At 46.9% G+C, this 17,340-nt stretch overlaps 1 protein-coding gene across 1 annotated transcript in view; it reads left to right on the top strand.

Moving 5' to 3' along the window:
• The window catches only part of LOC143926303 (cryptochrome-2-like), a 109,891-nt gene extending 95,324 nt beyond the window's left edge, over positions 1 to 14,567 (top strand). Inside the window, exon 12 of the mRNA XM_077450233.1 lies at positions 13,224 to 14,567. The gene's annotated coding sequence lies outside the window, so the exon portion shown is untranslated. The remainder of the gene's footprint in view (positions 1 to 13,223) is intronic.
• Positions 14,568 to 17,340: the final 2,773 nt, after the last annotated feature.

The following is a 17,340-nucleotide window of genomic DNA, read 5'->3' on the forward strand; positions in this document are numbered from 1 at the left end:
AGCCATTCTGGTCTCTGATCAGCTCTATGGTCAGCTGGCGGAACCACCGGCTGCATTCTCAGGTTCCCTGTTGGGACAGGAGAGCCTGAGAAAACCATGGAAGATGGTGCGGGGGGGGGACATTCCCTCCCACTGCTTGTAAAAGTAGTCTAGAGGCTAATTAGCCGCTAGGATTGCTTTTACATAAAAGCCGACCGCTGGCTGAAAAGAATGATACCAAGATGATACCTAAACCTGCAGGCATCATTCTGGTATAAGCACTCAAAGACCCGCAACATACCAGTATGTTGCTGGAACTGGTTGGGCATATATTGTAATTTTTTTTTCATGCAGCCTGTGGGCTGAACGAAAAAAAAATATTGATCGGTGGGTATGCCCACCATTAGATACCACCCTTCATCCACCCACTTTTAATGGTGGGCATACATGCACCATTTATATATGCCGAAGCATGGGGGCATCCTCCCGCAAAAGGTAGGAGCAGATCGCTCCTCCACCCCGTATGCCCCCATGCTTCGGCATATATGCTCTTTTTTAACTGTGGTGGTGAAATCACCCCCGACAGTGCTGGAGTCGCGGCTTTATGTATCATGGGAGCAAACGCTGTTGCTGTCAAGATAAATAAATCCGCGCTGCAACTGAATGGCGTACCTGCTAAGCAAATGATGGTTAACAATAAAACAAAGTAACATTACAGTATAACAGTAAGACGTACCATACCTGCAAAGCAAATACAAAAAAAAAATAGCAAAAAATAACACATTTAACACAATCTGTGCCTAAAATATATATATGCCGAAGCATGGGGGCATCCTCCCGCAAAAGGTAGGAGCAGATCGCTCCTCCACCCCGTATGCCCCCATGCTTCGGCATATATGCTCTTTTTTAACTGTGGTGGTGAAATCACCTCCGACAGTGCTGGAGTCGCGGCTTTACGTATCGTGGGAGCAAACGCTGTTGCTGTCAAGATAAATAAATCCGCTCTGCAGCAGAATGGCGTACCTGCTAAGCAAATGATGGTTAACAATAAAACAAAGTAACATTACAGTATAACAGTAGGACTTACCATACCTGCAAAGCAAATACAAAAAAAATAGCAAAAAATAACACATTTAACACAATCTGTGTCTAAAATATATATATGCCGAAGCATGGGGGCATCCTCCCGCAAAAAAGTTATGCCGCGTACATACATTCAAACTTTTCCACGGGCAAGCCCTCCGTCGGAATTTTGACTGTATGTACGCGGCATTAGGAGCAAAATCGCTCCTCCACCCCTTATGCCCCCATGCTTCGGCATATATGCTCTTTTTTAACTGTGGTGGTGAAATCACCTCCGACAGCGCTGGAGTCGTGGCTTTACGTATCGTGGGAGCAAACGCTGTTGCTGTCAAGATAAATAAATCCACGCTATAGCTGAATGGCGTACCTGAAAACAAAAAATGGTTAACAATAAAACATTGCAGAATAGAATACAGTACAAAGGAGCAGAACAATAGAGAGAGAATAGAGAGAGAGAGAACAATAAAACGACAACTATTTTTGTTTTTTTTATTTTATATTTTTTTGGTTTTTTTACTTTTTTTTTTTTTTTAAACACTTTTTTATGTAACTTTAACACTTCTGTTGTAACGGTTCCAGCGGTTTGGGTCTCTCAAAATGCGATGGCATCTTGGGAGACCCTGTGAACGTGTGCCTAGCCTGTGCAATGCTGTACCCTACGCTAATACTCAACTAGTGAATGGTAGCGTTCAAAACACTCACCCTGACAAAGACCAGGATTGCCAGGACAGCGTGGACAATAAGAACGGGTGTCACGCCTATATCCGCGCTTTCTGCAGACACCACATTTTCTTTGGGGGGCTCGTTGGGTAGGGGTACTCGGGATGACATAAGAATAATGCCTCTCATGCAGCCGGCTTACTGCATCTGGTAGGGGAAGGTGAGGTGGAGCACCGCCTGGATACAGAAGGGCTCTGACGATATCCTCCTAGAATTTAAGGAAGGATCCAGTCTGTCCTGAAGCTTTGTGTAGTACATAAGCATTCAGTATAGCCAATTGGAATAAATAAACAGACACTTTTTTGTACCAGCGTCTGGCCTTACGGGCAACTAGATACGGCGCCAACAACTGGTCATTGAGGTCCACCCCTCCCATGTTAAGGTTATATTTGTGGACACAGAGGGGTTTCTCCACAATACCAGTCGCCGTAGGAATTTGGACCGTCGTGTCTGCATGAAGGGAGGTAAGAACGAAAACATTCTTATTATCCCTCCACTTCATAGCGAGCAAATTATTACTGCGCAAGCAGGCTCTCTCCCCCAGCCTAAGACGGGACTCTACAAGCCGCTGGGGAAAGCCCCGGCGATTAGGTCGCACGGTGCCACATGCTCCAATCTGCTGATCAAACAAGTGACTAAACAGTGGCACGCTTGTGTAATAATTGTCCACGTACAAGTGGTACCCCTTTCCGAATAAGGGTGACACCATGTCCCACACTATCTTGCCAGCGCTTCCTATGTAGTCAGGGCAGTTCTCCGGCTCTACGTGACTATCTTTACCCTCATAAACCATGAAACTATGTGTATAGCCTGTGGCCCTGTCACAGAGCTTATACATCTTGACCCCGTATCTGGAACGCTTGTTGGGGACGTATTGTTTGAATGACAAGCGACCAGAAAACTTAATCAGGGACTCATCAACGCAGACAACTTGATCGGGAGTAAACAAGTCTGCAAAACGTTGGTTGAAGTGGTTTATGAGGGGCCGAATTTTGTAGAGCCGATCGTATTCAGGGTCTCCACGAGGACGACAGAGTTCATTGTCGCTGAAGTGCATGAACCGCAAAATCATCTCGTATCGTGCCCTGGACATGGAAGCAGAGAACACGCGCATATGGTGAATTGGGTCAGTGGACCAATATGACCGCAACTCACTCTTTTTGGTTATGCCCATGTTGAGGGAGAGGCCCAGAAAGATTTTAAATTCGGAAACCGTAACTGGTTTCCATTGTCTGGCAAGGGCGGACTGGGGAATAGTGGCGATGTGTTGACCAGTGTACAAATTGGTTTGGTCCACAATAGATCTATAGAGATCTTTGGTGAAAAACAGTGAGTAAAAGTCAAGTGTCGTAAAATCAACTGTTTCCACGTTAATGCCAGGTTGGCCAGTGAATGGGGGAAGTACGGGTTCTGCAGAAGTGGTGGGCACCCAAATAGGATTGGCGAATTCTGCAGGAAGGGCATTATGGGTACGACGGGCCTGTCTTTGTCTTCTTCTTGGTGGCAGCGGGACACTACTTGTGCTTGCCACCTCGCCAGCTTGAACTGCACTTATGGGACTCGCCACGTCACCACGTGTTACTGCAGTGCTGGATGTAGGTCCAGGGTGTACTAGGCCGCTGGTGCTTGCCAGTTCACCAGAAGGATGAGCGGCTCTAGTACGTCTCTGCTCCATACGAGTGACCTGCAGTTCCTGCACCTGAACAACAGAATACATTCGGGATTGGGCACACCTGTCCTTAACAGAGGCCTCATCTCCGTCGTCAGAGCTATCTGTCATGGAGCCGCTGTCCTCTACAGGATCGTATTCTGAGCCTGAATCTGACAGATGAGTGACGTCCTCTTCACTATCTGTCATGCTCAGAAACGTGTAGGCCTCTTCACTAGTGTACCTTCGCTTTGCCATTTTGGGCTCTAAATTTAGGGGTACACTAGTGAGACTCACAGGTAAAAAAGCACCTAGCCTGTCAGCGACTGTTTCAAAACGCTACAAAAAAAAACTGTTAGCGATCGCAGGGATCAAGCCTGACTCTGAACGCTGCAGTTATGTGTGTTGTGTTTTGTAAGTGACAGTGATCGATCGATCGATACTGCACTTGGGTGGGCTGGGCTTGGCGGAGGGGCTAAACGCAGGTGCTAGCAGGTATCTGGGCTGATCCCGCTAACAATGCGTTTTGGGAAACCTAAAATGCTGGCAACGCTAATATAGATCTGATCAGATACTATATTACTAAGGGAGGTGTATGCTTTGCGCGTGGGTGTTAGCGGTACTGACACTAACCTGACGCTGGGGCGACGCAGACCTTATCTGACCCTCAAACTTATATCACCCGCCGGGTGATCAGGGGGTTAAACCTTTATTAGGTAATAAATGGCGGGTGCCCTGAAACAAAAGAAAAATAACTAACCAACCAGCGTCACCTGTAACAGTTATATGGTGATCACTGGTGAAAGGGTTAACTGGGGGGCAATCAGGGGGCTATGCGGTAGTATATGGGGGTCCCTGACGCTATAAAAAGCTGCGGCGAACCCAAATACTTACCTGCCTAACTAGCGTCACCTGTGACACTAATACAGCGATCAGAAAAACGATCGCTTATTAGTGACACTGGCGACGGGGGGTGATCACGGGGTTAAACCTTTATTGGGGGGGTTAGGGGGGCACCCTAGAGCTAAAGGGGGCTAACCCTAACTGCCCTAACAGTTATTACAGTCACAAATGACACCAATGCAAAAAAAAAAAAAAAATGCAATTGGTGTCACTGTGACTTGGGGGGGGGCAGGGGTGATTGGGTGGTGATCGGGGGGGTGAAAAGTGTGCCTGGCGTGTTCTACTGTAAGTGTAGTGTTGGGTGCAACTCACCGATCCTCTCTCCTCCGTGCCGGAACGAAAAAGACCGACACGAGGAGAGATTACTTCACTTCCTCTGCCTGTGTTTATATTACAGGAGAGGAAGTGATGTCACCGAGCATTTCTATTCGTCGGGAGCGATCGCGAGGGGGTGGCCATGAATGAATGGCCGCCCCCTCATCCCGGATCGCTCCCGAACGAATACCGACTGCCGCAGGCACCGGGCGGGGGCCCGATCGGGCCCCCTACCCGCGGGAAGGCAGGGACGTACATGTACGCCCATATGCCTGCCCGTGCCATTCTGTCGACGTACATCGTCGTGCGGCGGTTGGGAAGTGGTTAATTGCACTGCGCCCGGCGCCAGTGCACATAGGGAGGGTAATTTAAAAAAACAAAATTCTTAAAGGGACATGTTTAAAAAAAAATCTTTTTTTTTGTATTTTTTTTTTTACTACATGGGAGGGGGGTGGGCAGCTCCTGGGCGCCCCCTATGGACGGACCTCCACTGGGCTTTGGGCTGCAGGTTTTGGGATATGGGATATGGGCTGTGGGCTTTGGACTGTGAGCTAAAGGAGAGGTTTGGGAATTAATGGAGAATGACAGAGGGAGGCACAAACATACAGAGACAATTCCATGACAAATAGCTTACAAGGACGTTAACTAAAATGTCTATCTTTATATTAGATTTTTTTTTTTTAAAACAAGACCAAAAACATACATACTATTTTATCATATCACTATCCTATCTCTATTTACAAAATATATATATAATTTTTTTATTTTTTTTATTTTTCAAACAGAGGTGAGGGGAAAGGGAGGGGTTTGGGAGTTAACAGAGGATGTGACGAGGAATCGGAAACGCACATAAGAAACAATTTCATGACAAATAATTTACAAGTACATTGACTTAATAATATCCATCTTATCTATAAAAATCTATACAAGAACAAAAATCATACATACTGTCTTAAAATATCACTATCTTATCTATGTTTACTAAAAAAAATGTTTTTTTTTTTTTTTTTTCAAACAGAGGTGAGGGGAAAGGGAGAGGTCCGGTAGTTTAACCACTTCATGTCCAAAGTATGTGATATGATGTCATAGACTTTGAGGGGGATATCTGAATGATGTATTGTATTTTTTCGGCCAGCGACACTGCGCACCGTAAGAACAATCCCAACAGCTCAGCCGCTTGACCGTTCTTACAGGCGGCGGGAGGGGATGCCCCCCCCCGCCACTCTCTGGTGCTCTTCGTGGGCTTGCCTGTACAATTGGCGACCCAGAGAAAGAATCGTCACCAAGGGAAGTTTACTGTAGAGATTTATGACGTTATGTCACGTCCGGGCTGGCGGATGTAAACAAAGCCGAGAGCGTTCATTTTATTTTTTTATTTTTAACGATCTCAGCCTTTCCAGCCTGGAGGAGAGATGTGGGGTCCATAAAGAGGACCTGTCACACACTACTCATATAGTAAACTCTGTTTTAAAAGTATATATTCAATTTAAGTATGTGTTCTTAACCCAAAAAAGTAGCTATGGGCTTTTGGACTGTGGGCTTTCTCCCCAATTAGCCGCCCAATCACACTTCTTTTGTGTACTTTGGTAAAGAAGTGACACTAAACTCCGGTCCCTTCATTTATTTTATCATCCAACTTCCTGAAAAGGGCAATGGGCTTTAGACTTTATGCTATGGGCTTTGGGCTATAAGATTTGGCCTATAATCTTTGGGCTCTGGGCTTTGTAGTGTTCATAGAGCAGTGTACATGACTGCAACTAACGTGCACTGCTCATTCGAAACAGACGTGAGGGGAAAAAGAAGGGGTGTAGGAGGACCATTAACTAATGGATGTGTATGAATTTTTAATGAAAAATAAGGATATTGTTTAGTGGAAAAAAAAATCCGGCCTCCTCCACCCCTTATACCCAACAATCCCTCTCCATCTTTGTAAGATTAAAAAAAAAAGTGTTTTGCTGTTTATATGTTGAGTTTGTAACTACATTTTGTAGTCTGGTCTGGAATCCTCAACTTCATCAGAATGAAGGGACTCCTTTTCGGTAGTAATTGTCTGGAGCGCCAACCTGGAAAGCTTGACGCTACATCAGGATGAGGCGACCCCTTTTCGGTAGTAATTGTCTGGAGCGCCAACCTGGAAAGCGTGACGCTGCATCAGGATGAGGCGACCCCTTTTCGGTAGTAATTGTCTGGAGCGCCAACCTGGAAAGCGTGACGCTGCATCAGGATGAGGCGACCCCTTTTCGGTAGTAATTGTCTGGAGCGCCAACCTGGAAAGCTTGACGCTGCATCAGAAACTCCTTGGGCACTGATGAGATGGCACTGATGAGCACTGATGGGCTGCACTGATGAGGTGGCTTTGAGGTTGGAACTGATGGGCACTGACAGGAAGCACTGATGGGCACCAATAGGCAGCACTGATGTGCCACTGATGGGAACTGATAGGTGGCACTTATAGGCAACACTGAGGTGGCACTGATGGGCACTGATAGGCAGCACTAACATGTGGCACTGACAGGTGACACTGATGGGCAGCACTGAAAGGTGGCACTGGGCAGCACTGAGGTGGAACTGGTTGGCACTGGCAGGTGGCAATGGTTGGCACTGGCAGGTGGCAATGGTTGGCACTGGCAGGTGGCACTAATTGGCATGTGTCACTGGTTGCTATTGGCAGATGGCACTGGATGGCAATGGTGGGTTTCACAGCAGATAGTGTAACTGAATGCTCTCTGCAGCACTGCGGTGTGTGAAACTGTATGGAGAAATAGGAGCTGACAAATTCAGAGTGATGTCGGAGGTGGTCGGGACACGGGGTGGTCGGGACACGGGGTGGGCGGGACACGGGGTGGGCGGGACCCGGCAGCTATCCAGCCAATGATTGGGCTGTTTAAGAAAGAGGCAGGTGTTGGATAGCTGGGTCTCGCCCATCCCGGGTCCCGCCCACCCCGACATTCAACCTCAATTTTGACAGCTCCTCTCTCTCTCCATACAATTTCACACCGTGGCGCTGCTCTGCCAACAGAGTGTGAAGAAGGGAGGAGGAAGCTCTCGCCATGTCAGCGGCTGTTGCGTTGCTCCCTTCCTGCTCCATCCCCACTCCTGCCGCTAATCACTTTACCAGACAGTGCTCTGTGTGTGGAGGGCCTACGAGGCCTGCAAGGCACCTCCACTTTCCCGGTCAAGACCCCACAGCCCGCCCTGTAGCAGGGGCACCTGTCACTGACAAAAGCCCAGGCCCCGGGGCACAATTTCTAGTCGCAATGGTGACCTGGCGCCTGGGATTTGTTGAGCCCTGCTCTATAGGGATCATTACCACATTACCACCCATACGCATACTCATCGTCCTCATCGTCCTCATCGTCCTCTTCAAAATTCTGAAAGTGAAGCATCAGGTGTTGCATGTTAAAGTACAACGCATACTCATTTTCATCAAGCTCAATCTCAAACCTGTCGTTGAGCCCCTCATCGATGACAATGTTAAAAAAGCGGATTCCGTGGTCCTGCTGGTCCTGCTGGTCCTGCTGGGGGATGTGAATAAGAGCACGGCACAGTGGACAGGTTGCGCTTTGCTCGATCCAATGTTCGATGCAGCCCATGTGGAACTCGTGACCGCAGGTCAGAATGGCCGTGTCTTCTCCAGGTTCATACCCTAGAAGACAAATTGTACATCTCACCTGCTCCTCGCCACGCAGCTCCATGGCCGGCGGCGGTGCTGGAAGATGTTCAGCCACCCTGTCGCGGTCTCTCGGCGAACGGCTCCTGTTCCTGGGTGGGTCTGCCTCCTGTCTCCGCTGATGTGGGGCTCTGGATCGCGTCCTGTGGGCGATTGGTGACTCGTCGCTGTCCTGGCGTGAGCGCCTTCGCCGGGATCTGGGACGTGAAGGCCGAGGCATCTTGTTGAAAGTCTGTATACCTGCAAAAAACTACAAAATTAATGATAATATTCTAATAAGGGTTAGTAATAGCGATAAATATCAATAAAAATGATAAAAATTGTGGTTATTTGCCATCAGTCGCTGAAAATCGCAGTGAAATACGGGAGCTCATAGGTTTGCTAATCTGACAGAATTTCGCTGCTTTTAAAATTCAACATCTAAGCAGTCAGACGTTCTAAGTTCTGTATTTCACTATAGAAACTAACTTTACTGTTATAAATACGTCTAAAATGCAAAACTCTGTTGGGTGTAACAACATCTACCCCCCATCAACCCCCTTCTGTGTTCACTCATCTACCCCTCATAACTCCCCCTTCTGTGTTCATTTAACTACCCCTCATAACTCCCCCTCTGTGTTCACTCATCTACCCCCATCACCCCCCTTCTGTGTTCACTCATCTACCCCCATCACCCCCCTTCTGTGTTCACTCATCTACCCCTCATAACTCGCCCCTCCGTGTTCACTCATCTACCCCTCATAACTCGCCCCTCTGTGTTCACTCATCTACCCCTCATAACTCGCCCCTCCGTGTTCACTCATCTACCCCTCATAACTCCCCCCTCCGTGTTCACTCATCTACCCCTCATAACTCCCCCCTTCGTGTGCACTCATCTACCCTTCATAACTCCCCCCCGGATCACCCAACCTTGTTCACTTATCTACCCCTCCATCACCCCCCCTCCTTGTTCGCTCATCTGCCCCCCATCACCCCCCCCCCCCCCCGTGTTCACTCATCTACCCCTCCATCACCCCCCCTCCATGTTCACTCATCTGCTCCCCATGTTCATTCATGTATCACCCCCCTCCCCCAATTACCTCCCTCCGTGCTCACTAACCCCCCATTCACTCATCTGCCCCCACCTGTTTACTCATCACCCCCCCTTCCCCAATCAACACCCCTGTATTCACTCATCTGCCCCCCATCATCCACCTCAGTGCTCACTATCCCCCCCCCCGTGTTTAGCACCACCTGAATCAGATGACCAATTCCCAATAAGTACTTCCTGTATTACTTTTGCTGATATTTGAATTGTTGGTGTGAAATTTTATGCGTTCAGCTGGACATTTCTATCCCCTCCATGTCATCCTCCTGGAAGAAGTCTGTTTTTTTATCAGCAAAACAAGCTGTCATGCAGATGTAGCAGTTAGAGGGTTGAGCCAAACCATGTGCCACTGATAGGTGATTGCAGTGATCAGCTCTTTTATATTATTTAAATCTGTTCTAACTGCTTGTGAGTCTAAAGTGTGACCTGGAGATTGGCTCCAATTTGGTAGTATATGTAAATCTGCTAGTACATCTAATACCCCCTCCCCCCAGACCAACAATGCTTCTGTCCTAAGATGTGCCCCCTGTGCTCCTTCATCCAGAGTGGGGGCAATCTAGTACAGGAGGTGTGTTACTGGCCAGATTACCAAGGGGAAAAGCCTTCGGTCCCTTTCACACGGGCGGACCGCTCAGGTCCTCCTGTCAGTTTTTAAGGGGCGACCTGAACAGAGGCTCCATACAGGTCTATGGAGGGTCGGATGTCAGCGGTGACATGTCCACCGACATCCGACCCGCTAAAGTCAGACGGATGGAAACCCTATTTTCCATCTGTCTGGCGGATCAGATGAAGACAAACTCTACAGTCTATCTTCATCCCATCCCCCATAGGGGAGAGCGGAGCTCTGATAGGTCCGTCCTGCACAGTGTACAGAGATGGAGCTGTCATCCACCTGCTGAGCGGGGATCAACGGAGCGATCCCTACTGAGCATCGCAGAGTCCGTACACGGACACGTCTATGTGAAGGAGTCCTTAAAAAAGAAAACGAATACAGCCACCACATCTACTGATCGTTAAGCTGCAATAGATGACATCCAATCAGGTGGCTGGCTGAACGTGTCGCCATATGTCTGTTTTTAGCGGTTCGGATGGCAGGTGGGTGTCAGGGGGCACATCTCTGCTGACATCCGTCTCCCCATAGGAGTCAATGGGGGGCCCGCTCAGATGCACCTGAAAAATGCACAGATCAGAGCGCGCCGATCATGTGGGAGGGGCCAAAACGTTTGTGTGCATCCCGAGTTCCTTTATTTACTCTTCAGGTACATTTCATGTTATATTCCAATGGAGAAGACGATTGAAGTGGGAAATAACGGTGACATATGTAAGGAGATGTCAGGAACACTTAGGGCTGCTTCACTCTGCAAAAACGCCTTCCGCATGTGTTTTGCATGAATGTGTTTAATGCGTTTTTGGTGCGTTCCGGTGTGTGTTTGATGCACTTCCAGATGCTTTTTTCTCTTTTTTTCAGTTTCACTGTACTGGGGTCTGGTGCATTTTTGATGCATTCCAGTGCAGTTTTCTATGGAACTGGAAAGCCCCGGGGCACTGCACTGGGGGGACCTATGTCATTGGAAATCATATAACCTACTTTCCAATGCGTTTGGGGGAAAAATGCACTGGACTGAATGTGGTGTGAATTATGTTTTTTTTTTTATATATATATTTCGGACATTAACCACTTCAGGTCCGGAAGATTTACCCCCCTCCCCCCTCAATGACCGAGCCATTTCTTGCGATATGGCACTGCGTTATTTTAACTAACAATTGCACGGTCATGCGACTCTGTACCCAAATAAAATGTCCTCCCCCCCCCCCCCCCACAAATACAGCTTTCTTTTGGTGGTATTTGATCACCTCTGCTTTTTGTTTTTTTGCTCTAGAAACAATATAGATAGAAAAAAAAAAGACAATTTTGGAACAAATAAATATTTTTTGCTTTGTGCTATAAGGGCCGATTCACACTGGTTCGCTGTGTGAGATCGCATGTGATTTTCACCGCACTGCAGTGCAATTCACATGCAATGCCCATGCAATGCGATTTCAGCCATACAGATAGTCGCATTCGGACCAAACTCGCACAGGAAACTATTTTTGGTCTGCTGGTCTGCACAAGAATTGAATCGCAGGGGTGTTCACACCTATGCGATCCGATTCATGGCCGAACTGACAGTTCGCAGTGCGGTATGCGAGCTGAAATGGGGGCGTCATTAACATTATATTGACACTCAGAGTGGTTCGCATATGGCAATGTGAAGTGCTGTGCGAGTCGGGTGCGATGCGGGAACTCGCAGGGTTTCTGCATCGCACTGGTGTGAACCCAGCCTTAAACACATCCGATAAAAAATGTAAAAAAAAAAAAAATCACATTTCATTATCAGTTGAGGCCAATATGTATTCTGCTACATATTTTTGGTACAAAATCCCAATAAGGGATTATTGATTGGTTTGCACAAAAGTTATTGTGTTTACAGACTATGGGATATATTTATGGAATTTTTTTTATTTTTTATTTTTTTTACTAGTAATGGTGGTGATCAGGGACTCATAGCGGGACTGGGAGATTGCAGCTTTAAAACTGGACACCTTACATCACATTTTTGTGAACCAGTGACACCAATACAGTGATCAGTGCTAAAAATATGCACTGTCACTGTACTAATGACACTGGCAGGGAAGGGTTTACCAACTTGGGCGATCAAAGGGTTAAATGTGTGACCAACGTGTGGTACTGTGTGCGCTCTGTGCTGTTTTCTACTTCCTGCTTTGCAGGGAAAAACAAACCGCACATTGCTGCTGTCAGAAGAGATTACATGGGGCTCTCTCTCAGTACATATTGTTAGCACTGATCGCTGTATTAGTGTCACTGGTTCCCACAAAGTGTCAAAAGTGTCACTAATGCCGCGTACACACGAGTGGAATGTCGACAGAAAAAGTCAGACGGAATCTTTTCATTGGATATTCCCATCGAGTGTGGGCCTCATCTGACTTATTTTTTTTCAAAAATTCTGACGGACCTAGAAATAGAAAATAATTTTAAATATTTTGGGCGGAACCAATTCCTATGGGGAAAACCCTCGTCTGTATGCTGTTCCACAAACGACGCATGCTCTGAAGCAAGTACGAGACGACAGCTATTGGCTACTGGCTATTGAACTTCCCTTTTCTAGTCCCGTCGTACGTGTTGCACGTCACCGCGTTCTAGGCGGTCGGACTTTGGTGTGATTGTGTGTAGGCAAGACACGTGATTTTCCGTCAGAAAAACCTTCGAAGTTTATTCCGACGGGAAAACCAGTCGTGTGTAAGTGGCATTAGTGTACGATTTGTCCACCGCAATATCGCAGTCCCGCTATGAGTCCCTGATTGCTGCCATTACTAGTAAAAAATAAAAATATGTTCCCGTATTTCATTTTAAAAATCTGGTCGCCTTATTTTAGGGTGAAATATGTAACTTGTTTCCAGTGCTGTAGCTGCCCTACAAAGTCCACACCTCATCAGTGCCACCTATCAGTGCCCATCAGTACTGCATATTAGTGTCACTGTCACATGACATAAAAAAAAAGTATCAGCAATCGGTATCAGCAAGAATTTTATAAATAAAATGATCAGTACTTGTACTCCGTCTTAAAGTGGTATTGGGGCAACCCTAATTAAAAATGGAAGTATAGGTAAAACGTTTTATTTTTGGATAGAGCAAGAGAGGGTTATAACCCCTGCCAGATTTTTTTTATTATTATTATTATTATTATTATTATTATTATGATTTGTTTTCACCATCTGTGTCCCATTTTGGAGATTTTCCCTCACTTCCTGTCTCATAGCCAAACAGGATGTGAGAGGAAGCATACAGTGCCAGACCGTCAGAGCCCATGCCATAAATGGTGGCTCCTATGCGCATGTGCGGGAGTGACGTCATAGCGCCCCTGGCCACTCATGTACCCGGAGGCCAAGAACCCGGGAGGCCGGATGAAGATGGAAGTCCTGTCAGCAGTGAAAGTGCGCCATTGCATGGCTTTGTTTTAAGGTAAGTCTCTATTAATGTGCTAGTATACGATACATACTAGCACATTATGACATTGCCTTACGGGGGAAGTTTTTTTTTGTTTTGTTTTACTGCAGTTTACTACCGCTTTAAGGGAATCCCTTGGGGAACCCCAAGTGACCAGATCTGGTGTCCCCATTGGAAGATTTCGTCTCAATTACTTTTCTGGGGACACCCCAAAATGTGGGATTTTCTTTACTTTCAATGATAATGGTAATATATATACCTTATATACATATATATTTTGTTATAAAATGTTGAAAACTGGAAATTTTTCTCCTTCATTGATGTACAAATGATAAAACTGCTTTGAGGTGGCACTGAAGGGCATTGATAGGTGACACTGGTGGGCACTGAGAAGGGGTACTAATAGGTGGCACTGGTAGGTGACACTGATAGGCAGCACTGCAAGGTGGCACTGATTGGCATCACTAGTGAGCATTGATAGATGGCACTGATTTGTGATTCGTGCCACTGTGGGCACTGGCAGGCGGCACTGGTGGGCACAGATGAGATGGCTGTGCATCTTCCTCTTCGGGACTGATGTCCTTTGCACAGAAGCCAGTGATTGGCTATTTTTTCTCCTCGCGCTCCTCTCATTGACTCGGTGATCACAGTGCGGGGGGGGGGGACGTCTATTGATGGCCTCCTGGCAATGTAGGTCCACAGTGTAGCCGTCATTCGGCTATAATGCGGATCTGAAGGGGTTAATATTACAAAGCACTTTAATTCTGTATTTTGCTTGGGGATCTATTCAGGTTAAATATCTGGGGCAGGCACTAAAGCCATATTATTTCTAGATTTTGTATATTCTTTATTACATCAGGAGATTCATTTTTGATTTTTTTTCAATGAAAACAAATGGACGTCCAGATGTATTTCTAGCCCCCCCCCCCCCCTGCTTTTTTTATTCGTTTTTTTTAAAGGACTAACGTTTATAGTGCAACTCTTGGTTCAAACAACCCCCCCATTACCCCAGTAGTATTTTCAACTTTTATTAATCTTTATTTTCTTGCTCTCTTCATTTTTTTTCCCCCCACTGCTTGTGTGTGAAAAATGACATTTTTTTCCCATTTATTTACAGTATATATCTCAATTTGCTGATATTGACTCCATTATAATATATTTGTTTAAAAAAATAAAAAAAAAACATTAAAACACAATTATGGTTTTGTTAATGTGTCTTTTTTTATTTATTTTCTATTCAGTCCAGCAGACATTGTGTGTGGTATTTGCAAGGCTGTTTAAATGGTCTTTTTCATGCATCCTCTGCAGCATTAAAAGGGTATACTGCAGACCACATATTAACGAGGTGCATTGGCTCCATCAGATTCAGGGTGAAAGTGTGTTCCGCTAACTCCAAGCCAGGGTGTGGTATGAGCGGGGAAAAGTGGACCAGAGGTATGTGGCCTGAGCAGGCTAAGGTGTGTGCGAAGAGATCCAGTCAGGCGGGCAAAAGGAGAAGCTGCCCCGGGCCCAGTTATTTTTGTGGGGACCAAAGCAGCTGCCCCTTGAGCCCAGGGGTTGTTCATAGCTACAGGGGCCCATGCTGCCTCCCTATCATATCAGTGCAGCTGAGCGCTCTCCCCTCACACCGCTGCACAGGCATTACAGGTCTCGGGTCTGCTGTACTATCACAGGGAAAAGGCGCAGCTGCAGGTTGTCTGTGCGCTCGCAACCTCCTGCCCCCCCCCCCTCCTGTCAGCACCAGCCCTGTCTAATCACTGCTCGCTCCCTCTTCCCCCTCTCTCCAGCTAAGAAGAATGAGCTGCCAATCAGAAGAGACTTGAGGGGCATGAATGGGACATGTAGTCTCAAGGAATGGCCTATTCACCAAAGTCCATGGGGCCTGAACTCAACCCTGCTTTTTGTAAAGGGAGCAAGATTTGCCCAGGCAAAAATTCACCAGGATGGTGCAGTGTTATGGGAGAGTTGGTGAGCGGTACAGCAGTACAGCAGTACAGTTCCCCCTGTGAGAGACTGAGCTGCTGAAAAACCACCAAGCGAATACTATGTGGGGGAGACTGGAAGAGTGAGAAGATGTGTTGCTGAGCCACTGCCAGGATATAGACCTTGCTGCAGTGCCTACTGGAGATGTCACAGGCAACGAAGCAGTGAGCTTTAATGATGTGCTGTTATCTCTAGCAACCATTAAGTGGTAATGATGCACAGTAACCAATAGCAGGGGGTCGTCCAACTACGGCCCTCCAGTTGGTCAGAAACTACAATTCCCATCATGCCTAGTCATGTCTGTGAATGTCAGAGTTTTACAATGCCTCATGGGATGCGTAGCTCCAACAGCTGGAGGGCCGTAGTTTGAGGATCCCTGACCTATAGCAACCAATCAGTGAGCTGTAATGTGCAGTAACTTTTAGCAACAAAGCAGCCGTAATGTGTGCTGTTTCCTCTAGCAACCAGTTATTGAGTGGTAATGATGTGCTGTATTCTCTGGCAACCAATCTCAATTGCTGCCTGATCTGCTGTAGTAAGCTGATTTTGAGTCTAGCTGCTCTCCTAGCAGTTGGAGAGCATAATTGCATGGCACCAGCAGCGTTGTGTTCATAAAGGGCACAGGAGCGCCGCCAACCCTCCCCGTCTCCTGGCACCACTCTAATCCCCACCGTCGGCTCTAATAGGCGCCTAAAATCTCAGCTGTATGTTAACAAAACAAAGGGATTCATTTTGCTCACATTGAACCCCCTATCAGCCAATCAGGTGCGCAGGGTTTGTGTTACCTGTCACCTGATTTGTTGAAACGACAGGCTCTGTGATTGGACATGTGATAGGTGTCCAATCATAGCAGAGGAGGAGCAGGCTGGAGAAGACATCAGGGTCAGGGAAGAAATGGGGGACACCGGACATCACCGTCACCCGATGCCCACCCGAGACAAGGCAAGTGCTGGGGAGATGGGCGGCACAGTGGCAGCTTTTTCAGGCTTGTCGGTGATTACACACCAAGGATCGAAGAACCTCAATGGATATAGGCGTGGAAACAGTTTATTTAAAACATTTTGCTTGTCTTGCAAAACACTCTCAAACCAAGGTTTTACTGTATATGTAAAGTGCTGTGTAAATTGATGGCGCTATAACAGTATCTCATGGACAGAGGACAGAGTGGGGGGTTGTAGTCAGTGGGGGGGGTTGTAGTCAGCGACGCCTCCTTCGCTGGCCCCGGCTACCTGCAGACATGCTCAAAATGAGCGGACTTTTCTCCGGGCGGGAAAAGTCCGTTCATTTCAAAAGTACGGCGGACTGGCACACGCACGGCCGGATTGTCCGCTGAAATGCGAGTCCGACGGAAAGATTGGACTGCAAAACTACTTTCCAAGTCTTCCGTACTTTTGGGTAAAAAAAAGTCCGCCTGAGGCTACACACAGGGGGATTGTTTGATCGTGTGTACGTGGCATAAGAGTACCTGAACTTCCTTTCCAACCCTCTGATCCCATGTTAAGAGACTGTTCATTGTCTACGGTTTTTGCAAATAAAATCCATTTAAGTGGATCTGTCGTCAGTCTCTCAAGTTACTGGGCCATCTACCACGGGACACCCCGTGGCCCAATCTAACCAGCAGCTCCTTCGGGGGTTAGTGCTACATTTGTATATATCTCTTTGGGATGTGGTGCCCTTGATCCCCTGACATCTGCCAGGTTTAATACATCTTATTTTGGTGGTATTTCATGACAACTTTGTTTTTTTTAAATATATAAAAGTCCCGACCCCAACCTGATAGAACACCTTGAGGATGAATTAGAGCAGAGACTGCGAGCCAGGACTTCTCGTCCACATCAGTGCCTGACCTCACCAATGTTCTTCTGCAAGAATGGTCAAACATTCCCATAGACACACTCCAAAACCTTGTGGACAACCTCCCCAGAAGAGTTGAAGCTGTTATAGCT

This window comes from Lithobates pipiens, unplaced genomic scaffold, assembly GCF_037356315.1.
Source record: "Lithobates pipiens isolate NorthernLeopardFrog02 unplaced genomic scaffold, aLitPip1_a1.2 Scaffold_10, whole genome shotgun sequence".
NCBI classification, from domain to species: domain Eukaryota; kingdom Metazoa; phylum Chordata; class Amphibia; order Anura; family Ranidae; genus Lithobates; species Lithobates pipiens.